Here is a 16139-nt window from a genome sequence, read left to right as displayed (position 1 = left end):
GGGCCCCTCTGTGCCTTAGCCGCCTTGTCTGCAACCACAAGTCACTCAGGGGACGAATTTGCAGACTGCGAGCGTGGCAGGCGGGCGCTGCTGGCCCGGCCGGAGTGGGGCCTGCTCCGCATGCCGCCGACCCAGCCCTGGGCCACCAAGGCCGTCGCCTGGGAAACGAGGCCAGGCCGACGTGGCCCGGACGCCGGTGGCGGTATCCTCGGGACAGTAACCCCGCTGTGCTGGGGGGTGGCACGTGGTTTCGTTTTTACTCGTAACGACTGAAATGGGTTCATCCTTCCTTTGCCCTCTGCCCTGCTGGGGCTGGGATCCCAAAGCGGTGTTTGCAGACTGGGACCCAGACGCCATCTGTCTGGGGTCGCCGCGTGGGGGCCCCGCCCCGCCGGGCAGAGCCTCAGTGGTTCCCCTCCGAGCAGTTACCCTTTAATTACCGTACACGAACGAGGGTTTCAGAGATGCTCTCATTTCATAGAATGCGGAGTTATAATTGGTGACCTATTTTAAGCAATTTAATTTCCCATGACCTGTTTTCCAAGCTGACAGGGTAACAAAGGCCGTGGGGGCGGCACGGGCCCCCCAGGTGCGCCCCATGTGTCCCCGCGGGGAGGTGCTGGGCGACGCAAAGGCTTCCGTGGCCGCGGAGGAGCTCCGGGTTGTCAGTCCATGAAAGGAAATGAACCAGGACCAGCCACGGCTCTGCACAAGGCCGTCCGAAACCCTCCTGTGCCGGCCGCACCCGGCCCCTTGCGGCAGCAGGTGAACCGGGGGCCCACCTGCAGGCAGCTGTCCTCAGGGACTCCTCTGGGACCCGGGGGACACAGGCCCGTGGCGGTGGGTGGTCCCGCACAGCCACATCTGGGGACACGCCTGCCAGCGGGCTGTCCTCTTGGGCGCTGGGCCGCCTGGATGGGAGGCAGGTGAGACGAGAAAGGGGGACCAGCAGGAAGGAGGGGCGGGAAGGGAGGCGTAGGCACCTGCCCCCGCCCTTTGGCCACCGGCCGGCGCCGGCCTGGGAAGGGGGCAGCCACGGGGGAGGGCTGGCTGGGGTGGCTCTCGGGGTGCCTGGGAGATGCAGGGCCAGGGGGCGGGAGTGAGGCCGCAGCTCCCCCAGCTGCAATGAGGGGGTTCGGAGTGCAGCCTGGGGCTGCCGGGAGGGTCCGGGGAAGCCGCAAGTTCGGGGACCCGCCTCCCCAGGCACGTCCTTGGGAGCCCAGCAGGGCCGGTCCCCGGCGCCGGCCTGCCCCTCGCCGCCTCCCCCTTCCCCCTCCCCTGTGCGCTGCGGGCTGGCCCCCCTGGGCCAGGCGTCTGCCCTCGGCTTCTAAACGTAATGAAGGGCACTTTTCAGAACCCACACAGAGTGAAAGCTTTTGAAAGTGGCCGGAGAGCAAACCCCACCCCCCAAGTTCGGGAAAAGACGGAAGCCAACAACCCCATTTTCTCAGAACTGAGGCACCACCTCTCCGTGCCGCCCACCAAGGCCCTGCAGACGCGCCCCGTCCGCCCCGAATGCCGGCCCCTGGGACCCAGGAGGGGGTGGGCAGGGGGCTGCGGTGGGTGCCCTCTTCCTGCGTGGGGTCTCCCAGAGTTCCAGGGGCGTTTGCTCGCAGTGCGGGGGCGTCTGGAGCTGCTCACGGGGCAGCTCCGCCCGGCCGGCCCGAGGTGCCTGATGTCTGCCCCTCCCCCGTCGGCCGCACCTGCCCGAGTGCCCTGCCGAGGAGATGGGGGTCCACCCCAAGGCCCCCTGGACAGCAGCAGGGCACCTGCGAAGGCCTGGTCACACACCGCTGCGGCCTTGGGGGCAGGAAGGAGCTCCGCTCCGGGAGCTGCCTCCAGCCCCCTCACTGGCAGCTCCTCCAGCGGCCCCGCCCCCCCCCCGCCCCCGCTCAGGAAGGAGAGGGGCTGGGGGACACTGAGGGTCCGAGGGGCCTCGTGCGAGGATTCCCGGGACCCCCACCCGGACCTGAGGCCCGAACTCGCCTCTACTCTTCCTTCCTCTTCTGCCCCTAAGGCCCTCCAGGGCCACACTCTGCTCCTCGTCAACCTCTTCCTCCCTGTCCACCCCCTGTCCTCTGCCCTGTGGTGGCGGCAGCTCCGGGTCCCCATTTTCAGAAAACCAGGGCTCCGGCCTGGCAGCCTGCGGAAGGGGCGTCCTGGTCCGTCCGCCCCGAGCTGGGCCCATTTCCGAGGACAAGGCCTGCGGTGTGTGCCTGGGGCTCTTTGCGGTGCTGTCAGCCCGGGGAGCAGGGGGGATGAAGCGCGGGCCTAGGGCCATGGCCTCGCCCAGGCCCCGCCCTGCTGGCTGCCGGCTGGCGGGGGCCCCGCTGCGCCCGGCTGGCTGCCCGCCCTCCCGGCCGCCCGCTGGGGTGTGTGCCTCCCTGAGCCGCCTGAGCCAGCCTTTCCTTCCGGCAGGAGAGGCGTGTGGTTGGTGGCGGCCGCTCCCTCCCGTGTCCCCTCTGGGATCCGGGACTTGGGGCCTCTGTGTGGCTTGCAGGACCATGGGCGACCCCGACTGGGATGGTCCAGCCCCAGAGCTCCCTGCCTGGCCTGCCCACTGCGGCTCCTGCGGCGCGGTGGGGACACCCGGGCCCGAGAGCCCAGGACCACCAGCGGGCCAGCTGAGGTTCCTGCCATCCAGGAGGTCCGTCTGGCTGGCGGAGGGACGCCCGGCCACTGGGCCCGCATGTGCTCACTCCACGGAGAGCGGGCAGGAGACGGGGGAGGAGACCCGGGAGGCTTCGCCTCCAACACACCTCGCTGCCGTGGCGGCCGCCGCTCTCCCTCAGTTTCCGCACCACAGCGCCCTGGCTAGGCCCAGCACACAGGGCGGTGTGACGGGGCCCCCAGCTGAGGTCCCCCCAGAGGGATGACCACCCCGGCCTCGCCGGCCATGTGGGTTGGGGACTGAGCCCCAGGCAGCGGTCCCTGCCAGGCACCGCAATGGCCCACCCTGGTCCCGGGGTGCCCGTCCCTCCCTGGAGGTCTTTGGGGAACTGGGCAGGACAGGTGACCAGCCGGTGCTGCAGAGTCCATCTGTGCCCCTCTCCCTCACTCCTGAAGGGGCCTTCGTGCCTCAGGAAGAGGGGAAGTGTGGCCGGGCCCTCCGGGGGGCCGACACCCCAGGCTCCCCACCCTGAGTGCCTCTGTAGGGCCTGCCCTTCCCTCTGCCCAGCCTGCTCCCCCGACACCTGGAACTGGGACCTGGGCTGGCTGGCTGCCCCCTGCGCCCTGGGCGGGGGTCTGGGAGACATTGACAGGGTGCCCAGCAGGAACTGACCAGGAGGTCCCTCTGGCCACTTTAATTCAATCAGCGCGGACCGTCCCCACGCCCAGAACACCTGCTCCCAGGAACCCGGGATCCCGGAGACGGTCCCACTTCCTTCCCCAGCCTCCGATGGGGACTTAGTCCCTGGCTTTCCATAGGAGCCCTCGCCGGTGGGACAGGGGGGCCAACGGGCCTCAGCATGGGGCGCAAGTCGTCTTGTCTCCACTGGTCGCCAGGTGCGTCCACTCTGGCTGCGCCGCATGCGCACAGGCCCCGGGGCAGCAGCGAGGCGGCGCCCGCGCCCCCGCCTCCGCCCCGTTAGGCGGGAGGGCCTCCTCTGCGAGTGGGAGGTTTTCTCCGCTCTTCTGTCTCCTGATGCCGTGCTTAAATGTTAGCGGCTGACTTTGGGTGCGGCTCCCTGGGGTTCTTGGTCCTGGTGTGTCTGCCACTGACATCTAAGAGTTAAGCTCTTCCATGTCCTGAAATAAAGGAAATGTAACAAAACTCCAGAGTGTTTGTTGCGATTTCTCACCCACCGCCTCCCAGGAAAAAAAGGGTCACCCTCCCCCACACGTTTTTGGACGCGAGAACCCGCCGCCCACCAGGCATCCTCCATGGCCAGCGAGCCCTGGACTTCGGGGGTGCTGCCCGCTCTGGCCTGGCTTGTCCTGGGCAAGGCTAACGGACCCTGTGTCCCCGATGACCCCTGCCTGCCGCCTGCGTTGGTCCCCTCACAAACACGCACGTTCAGGGCCTTGCCCCCCGGGGCGGGGCACGGGCTGGTGGCCAGGCACCCCGATCGCCGTGTCCTGCAGGCAGCCCAGCCAAGCCGCTGGCTTCAGGGCGCAGAGGGGCAGGCCCGGGCTCACCCTCCCTGTCGCGGTCTGGGCTCTGAAACGCGTCGATGCCGGCGACCTCGCCAACTGCCGTGGTGTGGATCCCCCCTGGAACCTTCGCTGAGCGAAGAAGGAGTGGCAACGCCAAGCCCACTACTTTCTCCCCAGGGGGGTCCGGGGCTGAGGAGCCCGGGGCTGAGGAGCCGTGTCCACCTGCCTGTGTGCATGGGGGCCCGCCTCCTTCCCCCAAGCAAGGGACGCGCCCACACCGAGTTTGGGCGGGCACCTGGGCAGCTCGGGGTCACGGGAGCACCCCGGGTCCCTGGGATCTGCCGTGGAGGGGCGTCCCCTGCCCGCGCCCTCCGGGCACACCCACCGGCAGGTAACCGTACACCTGGGTGTGAACACGCGTGCGCGCAGGCACACTCCGCGGCACAAAGACGGCTCCGCCCTTAGCCTATGGATTACGGGCTTGGGCTTTAGGGGGGGAAAAAAGGAAGAAAGGGAAGAATTGCTAGGCAACCAGCCAGGGGTTGCTATGGCATTTCCGAGCGCCGCTGGGCCAATCAGCGCCGAGTGCGGGCTGCTGTCTGTCACCGCAGGAGGAGGCGGGCCGACCGCGCGCCTCATGAATATTCATCGCGCGGATGGAGGCAAAGCCAATTAACCACTTGGAGGCTCGATTTCTCCCGGATCCGTTCACCGCTTTTTTTAACCGCGGGCGCAGGGGCGGGCGCGCGGACTCCGGCCGCCCGGGAGCTCCGTGCACGGGTTGGAGCCCTCGCTCCCGCTCGCGCCCGGGGTGTCCCCGCCGCCCGGCCACACGGCCCCTGCCACGCCCCCCGCGACAGGAGTCAAACTCCCAACCAGGAGCCGAGCCGGCGCCGCGGGGCACCCATCGGACCCTTCCCACGTCCGCGCCCCACCCCCCGCCCCTCTGTACGCGGGGGAAGTGGCCGCCGCGGCCGAGGCCGCTGCCAGCCTCGCCGGCGACACCGGGTCACGTCCCCGAGGCGGCCCCGGGGCCAGAGAGCAGGATGAGGCACGGGTGACAGGCCCCAGCGGCAGGGGCCAGGTGCTGCGAAGGCGCCCGGCGGCCGGGACTCCACCCGCGGGTTCGGACAGAGGGCCTGCCGCCTGGAGTGGCGCACGGGGGACAGTGGCTTCTCTGCCTGTCCCCGCCCCCGTCCCCTTCCCTCTGGGGTAGGCTCACCCCTGGGAGCTCACTGTGCGCCTTCACCTGCGCGCTCGGGGAGCCAGGTCTCCCCGGGCGGGGCACTGCGTCCAGGGCCGCAGGCGGCAGGTGAGCTGCTGGCCCCGCGCAGGGCGGGTCGCGCGGCCCAGGCCGAGCCCTGTGCACGGGCAACCCAGGTGTGTCTGCGTGGTCAGCCGTCCAGCCTGGCCCCGCCCCCCGCTCTGACCTCCGGGGGGCGGGGCCTGGCATGGCGGTGGCCGCAGCGCTGAGGCCCAGGGCCCCGCGGAGAGGCGGGCGAGTGTTTCTGTCTCGAGTCCGGTCATCTGGGCAGCACCTTGGACAGCTCTCGGCGGCCGCCCCGCCCACCCGGAGCCGGCGGGTCCTGCGGGGACCTTCTGGGGGCCCCCACCCCCCGCCCCGCGCCTGAGGGCCCATCAACCTCTGGTTCACCCAAGTCGCCAGGAGCGGCCTGGGGACGGGGGAGGGGAGGAAGCCGCAGCCCCCACACCCCCGGCACCCCTGCATCCCGTCCTCCTGCCCCGGAGCTGCCAGGCCTCTGTGGCCCCCACTCCCGGACCGCCTGGTTGGCCCATTAGGGGCACCTCCTTTGTCCTTGCCCCTCGCCCCGTCCTGGTGGAACCCGGACTCTCACACGAGGTGGGACCCCTCAAAATGGGAGCAAAGGGGGTCTAAACCAATAAAGCCTCCCAGGATTGTCTGCACGTCAAACGTGTGCATTTTCATAGAAACATCACTTTTGCAAATGAAACAGCCGTTCTGACCCCGTCCTGCCTCCATCTCCCCGCAGGCCCTGGAGGCAGGGGCCGCTTCTGTCCCCACTTCCCAGGCCAGGACCCTGGGGCTCAGGGCGGCTGAGGGGGGAAGCCTGCCGTCGCGTCCCAGGACCCAGGGACGGGCACAGGGCCAGGTCCTGCAGAGGTGGCTGAGGCTGTCCCCAGGGGGAGGCTCTGCGTCCGTCCGGAGACACTCTCAGGGGCCACGCCCCTCCGAGGCGGCCAAATTCCGGGGTGGGGGGTGCGGGGCGCACGGCCGGTTCCCACAGGAAGGACCTGGGGGGAGGGCGGCCGGGGGACCCCGCCCGTCAGCGTCCACTTCCAGGAGAGGTTTACAAGGAAACACGTTTGCAGCCACGAGGAAGCATAAGGGCGTCATTTGATGCATCTGAAGGGTTGTTTTCATTAGTGTTCTCACAGTCTGCTGACCGGTCAGCGGCCTGGGTTCTCCAGGGCCCCAGGCCTGCGGGCTGTGGCCAATCTGAGGCGGCCTGGGCAGCTGCCAGAGGCACCTCTGTGGGGGGACAGAGGGGCTGTGGCGGGGGGGCGGTCCCTCAGGGCTTCGGCCCCATGAAGCAGCCAGGGCACCCTGGGCTAACTGTGCCCATCAGTACGGGGTCACGGCCAGCACCCTCCCTGTCCTGCCCCCCTTCGCCTCTGACCTGTTTCCAGGGACAAGGGGGTCCCGTGGACTCTGCCTCCCCGTAGCCAGCAGTTCAGAGGGTGCACGGCGCCCTGGGAGGTGCCGGGGCCTGTCCTGGGGGGTCGGCAGGGAGCAGCAGGGTGGCCACATAGTGCATCGTCTCTGGAGGGAGAGAAAACGGTCACCTGGCTCGGCCCCAGAAGAGGACGGGGTGCGGGCCACGGCCCCCGCCCCTCAAGGCAAAGCCAGGCGTTCTGGTCGCCCAGGTGGCCGCCGGCAGCCCCCTGAGCTCCTGCGCCGCTGCTGATGCCCCCACTCTCGGCAGCGGATCCCAGACACGGAACGGGGGCCTGTCCAGCACAGCCGGCCATGCAGCCGCGAACCCTCCCTCAGCCCGGGGCACTCTCGCCCTCCCCCCCTGCCCCCCAGCTCGTGGGTAGGACGTGGGCTGCAGGCCTGGCTCTCAGGATGGAGGAGCTGCTTGGCTGTCGTTGCTGCCGCCACCCCCAGGGCAGGTGGGATGGGAAGAGGAGCCTGCAGCGGTGGGCGTGCCCCCTGCAGCGTCCGGGTCAGCCAGGCGCGTCCGCCCGCAGAGCCCCCTTTGGAATCCCGGGGCATCAGATGGGATGCTCAGCCCCCTCCCCTCCCCTCCCCTGTGGGACAACCCCGGGGACTCTGCGTCTCTCCGTTCCCGAGGCCCAGCCGCTCTGTCAGATGGGGCTTAGGAAGGACCAGAGGTGCCGCGGGGGGCTCCCCCTCACGCAGCCCCGCCCCACTCCCTCCCGAGCCCCGGAGCCGGCCCTCCCGCCGCCCCCCCCCCCCCCCCGCCCCACGCAGCAGCAGGCTTGCCTCTCCTCCCTGGACTCTGCCGCGGAGCTCGGAAGGCCTCCCGGGGCCCCAGCGCCCCTTGCGCTGGTCTGCGGGGCAGGACAGCCCGCCCTGAACTCGGCCCTTCCCGCTGAAGCCCACTGCAGCCCCGGAGGCGCGTGATGGGGGCTGCAGGCATCCGTGCCGGACAGGGCATCCCGCGAGGAGGGCGTGAGGTCCACTCCCTCCCGGGGCCACCCGGCGGCTGGAGGCACGGAGCCCGCAGACGCAGCCCAGGCGGCCGCGGCACGTAGAGACCGCACTGGACGGGAAAGCCCTGCCAGTCATTCACCCCTTAGTGAGAGTTGCCACCGGGACACCTTCCAAAAGGGGTTACAGGGAGGAAGCAGGGCCTGGAGGAGGCCTGGGAAGGTGGAAACGGAGCCTCTCCAAGCGGGGTCTCGGGGCGGCCGCCGGCGAGGGGCCGCAGCGCGCGGGCAGCTTCAGGTCTTCGGCTCTGCTCCTGCACACACACCCAGCGCCGTTTCCCCGCCTGGCCCCTAAGAGCTGAGCCGTTCCTGGACCCCCCCGGGGGCCCCCTTCCTTTCCCTGCTGGGGTCACCCAGGAGCAGAGGGCGGGGACCCTGGAGGAAGGTGTGGGTTCAGGAGAAAAGGGAGACAGGCTCTCAGAGTGAAAGGAGGTACCGGGGACAGAGACAGGTGGCGGGGAGGGGAGAGAGAGACCCCCAAGCTGGAGAGGCGGGAGGAAGTGGCCCAGGACAGTGATGGGGCACAGAGGGACGGGTGCGACACAGCGTGGGCAAGGGCGGCCGCCCGGCAGGAGGCCACTGTGGCGCCTTCCCCAGGGCAGGGCGGCCAGGGGCCTCCTCCCGGCCTCTCAGCCTGGCCAAGGAGGGCCCGGTCGCTCCCGCCCCCAGCGGAGCCCTGTCCGGGGTGCCGGTCACTCAGGAGGCAGGGCCAGGCTGCCCTGGGCCCCACGATGCCGAGCTGCTCGCTCCCTGCGTCCGGGCCTGAGCGCTGGGGACCCGAGGGCCTTGGGAGCAGGCACATCCTGCCGGTGGGACCGGGAGCAGCCCCGGAGGCACTGCCGGAAGGCCTGTGGAAGGGGGGCCGCCAGCGCCGAAGGGCGGGCAACTGCCACCTGGTCGGCGGGGCGGGCCCCCCGGTGGGCAGCCGCAGGCCCTTGTCCCCTTGGGGGGACAATGCAGGGACAGGCTCCAGAAGGAACGGGCCTCTGCACGGTTGTCCGCATCGCCAGGGCCCTGTGACCCTGGGGACTGCCAGCCTGGAGGGCCCCAGGAGCCGAGAGGGCAGAGCCCCCCCAGGGCCTGCGGCGCGCAGGCCCTCGCCCTCCCTCCCGGGAGTGATCTGCGGACACCAAGGCCCCTGGGTATGGCCAGCCTGGGTCGCTTCCCCACAACACGCCCTGGGGACCCAGGCTGGGCCTGGAGGCCAAGGTGCTGCTCCAAGACCAGGACCCCACCCGGGGGCGGGGGCTCGCCCCAGGACTGGGCTGGGAGGCCTGCGGGGCAGGGCGGTCCCGGCAGGGGCGCCTGCGAGATAAAGGCCGGCTCCCCCGCTGGCCGGGCGCCCAGCCGGCCCACGTGCGCGACCCACCGGCCCTCCCCGGCGTCCCCTCGGGGCGACGACCACCCAGCAGCTCCCCCAGCCCCAGGCCCAGCGACCGACGGCCTCGGACCCGAATGGAGGCGGTTGTGCTTCGGGAGCTGTGGGGCCCTGGGTCCTCGGTCCGTCCCTCCCTCCCTCCGTGTGGGCCCGGGGCGGGGAGGAGGGAGCAAGGGGGCGGGGCGGCGGGAGAGGCCACGGCCTCCTTTCCCGGGAGCCCCTGGCCCCCGAGCCCCCGCCCCCTCGGGAGCCTGGCCCTGCTCACAATCGCGGCCTTTGTGGTGGCCGCTCCGCCCTCAGCACTCAGGGTGGCAGGGGTCCCGGCCCCCCACCCGCTTCAAAGGGGAGGGCCGGCCCCTGGAAGGCCCGGCAGGATGGGCGCCTCCTGTGGAGACCAGGTCGTGTGGTGCGGGCACACCCACCCCCGGCCACACAGGGTGACGTCCAGGCGCGGCGTCCCGGGGCAGGGAGGCGGGACAGGCCCCCGGAGGAGGGAGAGCACCGGGTCCCAGCTGGGTCAGGTGGAGCCACCTCCTCCATCCGCCCCCTGCTCCCCTGCTGGGGGCCGCAGTCCGGCCTGGGAGAGGTCCCCGCCTCCGCCTGGGAATGGAACCCGAACGCGTCCCTCGAAGAGTCGCGGGTGGGAGGGACGGGACCTCTGAGCGGCCAGGACCACCCAGGCCGGAGCCGGGAAGCTGTGGACCACTTTGAGGCTACAGGGGGCGCAGGGCAGGGGCTGGGCCCGGAGCCCCGTGCCCCGCCCGCGCTGCCCGCCCCCGAAGCGCCACACCGCGCCCCACACGCATCTGCAATGCAGGCCCAGCCACGGGCCTCCAGTGAGACCCTGTCCCTTTCCTCCCCGAGCTGGGAGGGAGGGCGGGGTCACGAGGCCAAGAGCCAGCTGTTCCCAGATGTGGCCACAGCCCCGCCCCTTTCTGGAGGAATGACAGGCCCGGCACCCAGGAGGGGGCGGCGGTGTGATGAGGAGGAAGCAGGAGCAGAGCGGGAGGGGGCTCTTCGCTGGTTTCTGTGGATTTGTTTAATCCTACGCTAGTTTCAGGCTTTCGCGGTGGTGGAGGAGCCGGGGCGGGGGGTGGAGGGACTGGGACGCACCCCTCCCTTCCTCCTCGCTGCCCCCGCCCCAAGGAGCCACCTGACCCGTGTCCCAGCTGCCGGCCTGCGTGCAGGGCCTTTGTGCACACGGAGGCAGGCGGCCGGGGAGCGGAGAGCCCTGGGCCGCGTGCTCAGCACCCCTCACTCCGTCCCGGGGGCGGCGGGCAAGCGAGCCCACAGACACAAGCGCCCGGTGTGCGGGCAGAAGCTGCAGCCTGGGCACAGGCAGAGAGGAGGCGGCTGGCAGGCGAGGGGGTGCCCCACGGAGCCAAGCGGAGCGCAGTCCGCGCGCCCGGCCTGCAGTCGTAAGTTGACTTTTATGACACCTACGGAGCCTCCAGGCCACCAGGAAGGTCCCCAAGTGGCCGGCACGGGAGGTCGGCCTGGGCGAAGGCGGCGACCCACGCAGCACCCTCCGGTCAGCTCCAGCCCTGTGCCCAGGGGTCCGCGTGGGGGTCGCGGGTCGCTGGGAGTGGAAGAGGCGAGCCTCCGAGCCTCTGACCCCGTCAGCGCCAGGACTGTGTGAGGTCAAAATGGCGATAGGAAATGCCCGCGGGCTGTGCTGGGGCTGTGCTGGGGCCGGGGCGGGGGGGGGGGGGGCGGCCGGGGTGATCCCGGCAGAGGCAGCAACGCCCCACCTGCCCCTGCCGGCCGGCCTGCGGAGAGGCCTGCGGGCAGGAGGGAGGCAGAGTGGAGGCGCCCGGCCAGGGGAGGGAGCTGGAAGCCAGGGCCAGCCTGAGCCTGGGGGGGGGGGGGCAGGGGCGGCGATCTGCCCTCACCTCCCCAGGGCACACAGTCCGGAGGGAGGAGCAGACCAGGAGGCTGGGGTCAACACCATGGACAGGGAGCCTCGTCGCGTGGGGGCCGCCCCGCAGCACGGGGTGAGGCTCCAGGTCCGCCGCCGCGCGTGGCCAGGGCCAGAGGGCCACGCAGCCTGATGAAGCCGGAACCGAGCTGCCCCGCGTCCCCTGCCCGCCACCCAACTTGTGCCAGCGCGCGCCTGCTGGAGGCCATGCTGCCAACCCTGCGGGCTCGGGGCGCTTCCCGGGCGCAGGGGTGGGGGTGGGCAAAGGTGTCGTTTCCACTTGGAGGTGGAGGAGTGGGGGAGGGTCTGCGATTCACATGCAAGAGAGATGGGCCATGCCTGACCCCTGCAAAGAAACATGGGCAGGTTAGGGTCAGGCTGAAGCCAAACCTCAGGGGGCTGGGCATGCTGGTGGGTCGAGGACCACAGGGTTTTGGGGGCAGAGTCCCAGCCCCCTTCTCCGCGGGTGCTCTCCAGGGCCCAGAGGAGAGCTAGGAAGCAAGGAAGCCTCTGGCCGGTGTGCCGGCCCGGGGGAGGGAGGGTCCGCGCTCCGCTGAGGGCGGATGTCGCAGGGGCTGGTGGCCTGGAGGGAAGGAGGGGGCAGAGGCCTGCCGGCCGGGCCGGCCCGCGGCTCCCTCTGCTGCACTGGAACAAAGGCCCGTGGGGGAGATGTGAGGCGGGGGGGAGCGGGAGGGGGGGCTTAGGGAAGCCTCTGGTCCTTGGCCCTAAAGGGGCGGATCAGGGTCCGTCCTGGGAAGGACCCAGGAGAGGGCACGCTGGCTGGGCTGTCAGGCCGTGAGGTGCATCCTGTGCTTCCGAGGTACCTGGGGCAAGAACTGCCCGTCCCGGTCAGGACACAAAGGGACCAGGGAGCCGTCTTTCGCGGGGTCACTGGCTCCCTCCCGCTGGAGCCACCGCGGGGCCAGGGCTCCAGGCCGGCAGCCAGAGCGCAGGGGGCTTTTTCTGCAGGGCCCTCCCCCGCGGCTGGAGGGGCCCCCGGGTGGGCCGGTGCGGAGCTCAGCGGGCGAGTGTCTTGGGGGCCGAGCACCGGAGCGGAACCGGCGGTGCGGGCCTCCGCGGGGAGGCGTGTCCGCGCTGCGGCCAGGCCGGTACAGGCCAGGCGCGGCTGCCGGGCGTCACGGGCCCCGAGAGAGGCTGCCGCCGTTGGGCTGCGGCCGCAGCGTTCGCGTGGGTGCGGGTGGGACTCCGCAGGAGTCCGAGGCTGTGCGTGAGAGAGGCGTTTCTGCGGCCACACGCGCGGCCGCAGGGCGCCCGGGCACGGCCGAGGGCGCTCGAAGCCGGCGTCCGTGTGAGCGGAGGAGCGCGCGGGGCGGGAGGCGGCGAGGGTGCGCGGGAGGCGCCGGGCGAGCCGCGCGTGTGTGCGCGTGTGCGCGGCGCGCGTGCCCCGCAGTTCTCAAGGACACCTCGGGGAGGCGGCGGCGGAGCCGGTGTTCGGGTGACGTCACCGCGCGCCCCAGTGATAATCGCCCGGTGCCCGAGCCCGGCGCGGATACGCGCGGAGGCAGCTGCGGCGGCGGCGGCGGGCGCGAGGACAGTGGTGCCCGGCCTGGCCGGCGAGCAGGGGCTGAGCGCCCGCCGCGCTGCCTCCGCGGACGCTCGGCTCCAGCAGGCCGGCGGCGCTCGGGGACTGGCCCGGCTCCTTTGGCGGCGTCCCCGCGCCCTCCTCCACTCGGGGCAGCGGCGCGGGGGGTCCACGGGCACCGAGTAGGAGGCGGGAACGGGCGGCGCTGCGAGCGGAGGCGGCGGCAGCCGAGGAACGGCAGGCGGTGGCGGCAGCTCCCGCCCGCGACGGGTAACTGCGCTCGGGGCCGGGCCGGGGGGAGCCCGGCAAGCGGTTTCTCCGGGTCTCCCCGTCTTTCTCTTCACCAACAGCCCGAGAGCCTTCTCGCCGGGCCCCGGGGCGCGGAGGGGGCGAGCCGCTGGGTCGTAAAAAGAGACTGGTTTTCACCTCCGAGCATCGAAATTCTTTCTTTTACCCGCATCGGCTGCGCGCTCGCGGGCCGGGTCGGCGAGGGGGCCGCGCAGGGAGGGACGCCCGCGCTGCGCTGTCGGAGCGGGCTCTGCGCCTCTCGGCGGCCCGCGGGAGGCGGCCGGGCGCGCACGCGCTCGGTCACCCCCGGCCCCGGCGCCTCCGCGCCGCGCTTCGCAGGGCGCCAGCTCCCGGGGCGCCGCGAGGGCTCGTCCGGGCCCCCCTCCCCGATGGGGAAGGGAGAGAAGAGCGGGCTCCTCTGAGTTGGGGGCGGATCCAGGCCAGAGTCCGAGAAGCACCGTCGGCGTGGCGCAGCGCCCCCGCCCCGCCCGCCCCGCGGCGAAGACGCCGGAGCGTTGGCGCCCTTTGCGCGCCGACCCCACGCGAGCCGGAGCCGCGGCCCCGACCCCGGCCGCCCGGGCCGCCCGCCGCAGCCCTGAGGGCCCCTCTGCGTGTTCACAGCGGACCTTGATTTAATGTCTATACAATTAAGGCACGCGGTGAATGCCAAGAGAGGCGCCTCCGCCGCTCCTTTCTCATGGAAATGGCCCGCGGGCCGGGCCAGCGCGGCGCCCCTCCCGCGGGAGGAAGGCGAGCCCGGCCCCCGGCGGCCCCTCGCGCCGCGGACAAATCCGGCGAACAATGCGCCCGCCCAGAGGGCGGCCCAGCTGCCGGGCCGGGGACCTGGCCGCGGGACACAAAGGCGTCGCCGGCGGGTGGGGGCGACCGCGGGGGAAGCCGGCGGCCACCCGGCCTCGGCCCCCGGCCACGTGCGTCCGCAGCGCGGAGAGCTGAAGAGCCTGCAGCGGGCACCGGGGACCCGGAGGGCGTCCGAGGAAGCGCGGGGGCCGGAGACAAAGACAGGGTCCGCGGGGCGGGCGGAGAGGGCGGTGGGAGCCGCTGGGCGGCGGGGGCGCCGCGCTCCGGGGAGGGGGCGCCGCGGGGTCTGGGGAGGTCCGGCCGCCTCGAGGGAGGGCCGGGGCGCTGTCCGCGGTGCTAGCGGTGGGGCAGCCCCGCGGGACGCGAGCGCCACGGGCGCGGGGCCAGCGGGGCCCCGAGGTCCCCTTGCCCCAACCCCAGCGCCCCGGGCAGTTGCCATGGCAACGAGGAGGTGGAGTAGGGTCTGAGGTCACTGCAAAGTCTGTCCTCGGCTGGGCGGCGGGGCGGGGGTGGCCGTCACTGGGCTTCGGCCACTGTCCCTAGCGTCGAGGACGAGGCTCGAAATGGGGACGAGGCAGGGCAGGCCCACACCTGTGTCCGGGCTCCCAAGAAGTGCAGGTGGCTGCGCTTGACCGCCGCGCCCCCGGCTGGCCCGGAGCCTGCGGGACGCGGCACGTGAGGCTCCGCAGCAGCGCGGGGGAAGGTGGCCACCCCTCCCCCGCCCTCCGCAGCCGCAGTGACACCCACTCGGCTGTGCTGCAGGCATTTTTTTTTCTGTCCTCGGGAGCCGGCGCCACCTGCAGGCCACCTGGCCGGCGCTCGCGCGGGGCCCCTCCTGCGTCCCTTTGCCCCCGCCCCCCAGCCCCGTCCCGGCTGCTCCTCGGGTCGCAGGCTGCCTCAGGCAAACAGGCCACTCTGCAAGGACTGGCAGGGAGGCGCCCCAAGGCGCCCACCCTCCCGGCCAGCAGGTCCTCCGTCCTGCTTTGCAGCTGCGCAGTTCCCCTCTGCGCGGTGGCGGGATGAGCCCTCTGGCTGGGCTCCAAGCCTGAGCAGGGTCTTGGTTCCCCCCAGATTCCTCCAGCCTGTGGGCCCCAGGCAGGGACAGAAAACCGGCACGGAGAGGACCACTGAGGGGTCCGGGGGGGCAGCCCCTCCACATCCTCGCTGCTGCTCTCAGCTCCAACCTGCAGCCCCCTCCCCAGACATGCTGCGGGGGGCACCAGCCAAAGCCGGGCCCCCACGTGCGGCCCCCACCGCAGAGCCCGCAGGCAGGGGCCTTCCCCCTCCCGCCCGTGGGGCGCGGGGAGGGCCAAAGCCGCCCCCGCGGGCCAGCCGGGCTGTGGCGCAGCACCGCGGCCCCACGGCAGGGGCCCGGGCATGGCGGCCCCTCCTTGCTCCTCCCCTGTGAGGGGGGCGGATGGCACCCCCAGGGCACCCAGGTCTGGGCGCGCGGAAGGGCGGGGGAAGCCTGGGTCTGGCGTCCCCGCCGGGTGTGGAAGGAGCGTGGCCCTTGTCCAGTCTGAGCCGTCTCCTGGGGCTGCTCAGAAAGTCCCTCCGAGGAACAGCGGCCCCCGCTGGCCCACCTCCCTTCCCGGGGCCCTGGCTCCTGACCAGACGGGCCTTCCGAGCGGTCAGCCAGGCAAAGGAAGATGCCCGGAGCCCCGGGCCGGCCCCCGGCACTGCCCTGGGCCTGGTTGGTCTCTGGCGAGGGTCCCTGGGACAAGTAGGGGAGCTCCCTCCTCCCGGGGCCCTCCCCCGAAGACAGCTGGAAGTCACTGTGCCTGCGCCCCGGGGCCCCAGATGGGTCCGAGGTTCTGCAGGGTCCCCGGGCCTCCGGAGCAGACCTCGCTGGACGGCCGCCGCAGTGCGGGCAGTCCACGTGCCCAGAGCCCGCGCTCCGCACCCGGCGCAGCCCTGCCTGTCCACGCTCAGCCTCCCTCCCCTGCTCCCTCCCATGGCCACGTGCTCCACACACCCACTCAGACCCTGTCCCCACTGCAGAGGGATGGCGGGGTCCCCTGCCCCGTGCTCTGCACCCCCGGGCTCCTAGCCAGGGCCCGGCGCACAGCACACGCCCTGCAGAGGGGCCGGGGAGTCCCGGGGGGAGGCAGCAAGCCTGGGTGAGTGCTGGGACACCCAAGACCCAGCTGGGCACTGGCCTGGGGTGCAGTCCAGGGCTGCCTGGCAGGAGCCACCCCCAGTGTGGGCCCAGAGATGGGACACAAGTGGAACGCAGGGCCCTCTGAATAAAACCCCATGATCAGCCAAGGCTGGTGCCCACGGCCCCTCCCCAGGCTCCCCTAGAGGCCCCCCCCGAGGGCTCCTCAAGTGCAGCCCCAGGCTGTGTGCCTGGCCCCCTCCGGCCCGGGCTCGAGCCC

The sequence above is a fragment of the Pteronotus mesoamericanus genome, unplaced genomic scaffold, assembly GCF_021234165.1.
Source record: "Pteronotus mesoamericanus isolate MK-2021 breed Mesoamerican mustached bat unplaced genomic scaffold, CSHL_Meso_final contig_436, whole genome shotgun sequence".
NCBI classification, from domain to species: Eukaryota; Metazoa; Chordata; class Mammalia; order Chiroptera; family Mormoopidae; genus Pteronotus; species Pteronotus mesoamericanus.
The sequence above is the reverse complement of the archived record's forward strand: the minus strand, read 5'-3'. Positions refer to the sequence as shown.